At 64.6% G+C, this 3,033-nt stretch overlaps 1 long non-coding RNA gene across 1 annotated transcript; it reads left to right on the top strand.

The window, feature by feature from the left end:
• Positions 1–6: 6 nt before the first annotated feature.
• LOC111814934 lies at positions 7–1,429 on the top strand. Its single transcript, XR_002819786.1, has 2 exons — positions 7–105; positions 941–1,429. It is a non-coding gene; the product is annotated as an uncharacterized LOC111814934 (long non-coding RNA).
• The last annotated feature ends 1,604 nt before the right edge of the window (positions 1,430–3,033 follow it).

The following is a 3,033-nucleotide window of genomic DNA, read 5'->3' as shown; positions in this document are numbered from 1 at the left end:
TCCAGCTGTTTGAGGAACTGCAGGGGCTGCTCACCCCAGAGCCCCAGGCCCAGAGTCTCCCCCAGACACCAGGGCTCCACCACCGGACCAGCGGCCGTGTGCATGGTGAGTGCTGGGAGCATTGGCCCAGGGTCAACCACTTGGTCTGCCGAGTGCTTCCAAGTGAGGAGAGGACAGTGTGGTGGCGTAAGCCTGTCACCCAGCACTCAGGAGGCTGAGGCAGGAGGATCACCATGAGACTGAGGATAGCCTGGGTCCCCTAGTGAGTTCAAGACAACCTGGACTACACAGTGAGACCCTGTCTCAAAGACAACAAAAAACTAAATGGGAAGTGGGGCCAACTTTCCATGAGTGGCTCTAGGTGCCAAGCAGCACCCTGTGTCTACGTCCCCCACCCTTTGGCTCGTGGGGCTCTGCAAGTGGGAACCCTACCAGAGAGGCAGGACCCTGATCGTGAGACCACGGCCCTGCTGACTTAGGCTTTTTGGTGGCATAAAGAGATAGGAAAGATAAAAGGTTTTTTTTTTTTTTTTTTTTTTGCGGAATGGATTGAACTCAGGCCCTTGTGCTTGCCAGGGAAGCACTTATTCCACTGAGCCATCTCCCTGGCCCAAGAAGCCTTTATTAACCCTAAAGACATGGAGACCATCAAGAGCAGATGGGGAGAGATTCTCTGACCTGAGACAAAGCAAGCTGAGACTTTAAGGACTTTTGCTGGGGTGGAGTTTGAGGGGCAGATTTAGTGACACCTAAGGAGCTGACTGGGGCCTCTCCTGTGTGCGTAGGAAGGGTGAGAGGAAACCATCCAGGACTGGGTTGGGGGAGAGGGAGGAAGTGGTCACTGGGAGGTAAGCTGTTGTTTTAAGGGCTTCAGCCATGTTAGATGGCCACCACAATAACCAGCCTCTATCACCAGCCCTACGTCCTTTTGCTCTTGCAGACCCCAGCCCGGTGGAGGAGCCCCGAGGCAAGGCCCTGCTCCCTAGCAGCCCCCCTAGGCCGCTGCTGCCATGGGTGCTGACCCTCCTCACCTTCCTGGTGGCCACGGTTGCCGTGAGCCTCTATGCCTTGTGAACATCAGGCGCTGGCCCCGGGCATGGACTCAGTCCGGGGACGCTCTCAGGCCCCGCGCCCTCCACACCCCTGCGCTCCAAGGGCTCGTCCTGCGGCCCAGGCCTCCGACTGGCAGCGGTCCACGGGGCCATGACCTGAGCCTCCCCGCAGCGACGGCACTCTCCACACGGACATTTTTATATCATAAGTGTTGTGTCTTCAGTTTGTCTCATTTCTGTGAGAGCAGCTTCTCCATCCTGGTTCAGCCTGAACTGGAGCCTCTGTTGTGTTTGTGGTTTTGTAACAGGGCTGGGATCTGGGGGGGGGGGGGGACTCACCACGCGTGGCCTTGGCACAATAAAAGGCGTCGTGATGGCAGCCTGGAGTGTTTGCACGGCTCTGTCACCCTTGGGGATCAGCCTGCCCTGTTCTCTGGACTTGCGTGCGTGTGCCCACACCTGCGTGACAGGGCTGGCAGGGGCTCTCGACCCAGCAGGCCTACGTGCAGCACTGCTGGGCAGAGCACTGCAGAGACACAAGCCTGCCTTCCTGGGCTGGGGCCTCCCTCAGGTCCGCAGCGGGCTCTGGGGATGGAAGGCTTTTGCACGGCGACTTGGGGTTTCGGGGATCCCCGAGTTCCAGTTCCGGCTACTGCACCTGAATGTTACCTGTCACAAGCACCAGGAGCCTTCCCCGGCCCCCGCGCACACGAGCGCACACGAGCGCAGCAGGGTCGGCCCACTGCACAGGGCGCTCCTCCTGGCGGGCTGATCCGCCCACCCAGGCTCTTCCACTGCCCGCGGTGGCAAGGGCATCCAACACACACCCTTCGCTTGGGGAGTCGGCACCCGGGCAGGCTGGAGGGGGGCCGGGGCGAGCATCGGAGCCCCCGGGACAGTCCGGAACCCGGCGCGGGCGCCTGTGCAGGGCCGCCGGCACGCGTCCTGGCCTCCGCCCTGCTGCGCGGGCGCCTGTGCGCCTCGTCCTGCTTCAGCCTTCCGCAGTGCGGGGATGACGGGTGTCCCTCCAGGCCAGGCTGGAGTCCAGGGTCGCGGCCGCCGCGAAGGAGGCTCAGAGGCCGTGGGTACTGCCTGTGCGTGGGGTGCGGGGGTCGAGCGCAGAGCCAGCCCTCCGCACAGTCCACGCAGGCTCCGGGGTCGCGCTCCAGTGCGCGCCCTGCCCAGCCTCCCGGGCCTGGACTCGAGGTGCGGCCGCGCCCGCCGGGCGCTCCTTCGGCAGCGGGGACCCGCGTCCTCCACGCGCACGGCCGCGGGCGGCCCTGCGGCGGCGGTTCCCCCGGCTTTCGGCACCGACAAAAAATTAATTTTCTCTCCTGCGGGTGGAACTGAGGGCCTTCGCACCGAGCTCTGTCCACGGGCCTATTTTTTGCCTCGAGACTAAGCTACTGAGCAGCCCCGGCTGGGCTCAAATCTGCAGTCCTCCTGCCTCAGCCTCCCCGCGCCCCTCGCCAGCTCTGGCTGCTGGCCTTTCCTCTCGGGCACTGAGGATGCAGTAGTCGCTCAGGCGCCCGGAAGCGCCACACCTCCCTGCGTGCCGCCATCTTTGCCCCCGCTGCCGCCCAGGCTCTTCCTTCCCCTCCCAAGTTTCGCGCCAAATTGCTCCGCGCACAAAATGGAGCCCAGGAAGGGGCGTGACCTGACGTCACGCAACCATAGCCAATCCGCCTCGGCATTGGGCCCGGGAGGTGGGGCTCGCGGGGCCCGAGCGGCCCAATCGCTGGCCGCGACCCCGGCGGGCCAATGGGAGAGCGCGGTCCGGGGCCGGCCCCGCCCCTGCTTTTCCCGCGAAAGTCGGCGGCGCTGCGCGGCGCGGAGGCCCGGAGCGAGCGGCTCAGCGCAGGTGTTGCCCCGCGTCATGTCGGGCTTCGACGACCCCGGCGTCTTCTACAGCGACAGCTTCGGCGCCGAGCCGGGCGGCGACGACGGGCGGGCGCGCAGAGCGCAGCTGCAGCGGCGCTTC

Source organism: Octodon degus, unplaced genomic scaffold, assembly GCF_000260255.1.
Source record: "Octodon degus isolate 3935 unplaced genomic scaffold, OctDeg1.0 scaffold02349, whole genome shotgun sequence".
Classification (NCBI taxonomy): domain Eukaryota; kingdom Metazoa; phylum Chordata; class Mammalia; order Rodentia; family Octodontidae; genus Octodon; species Octodon degus.
This window is presented reverse-complemented; position numbering and strand designations above follow the sequence as displayed.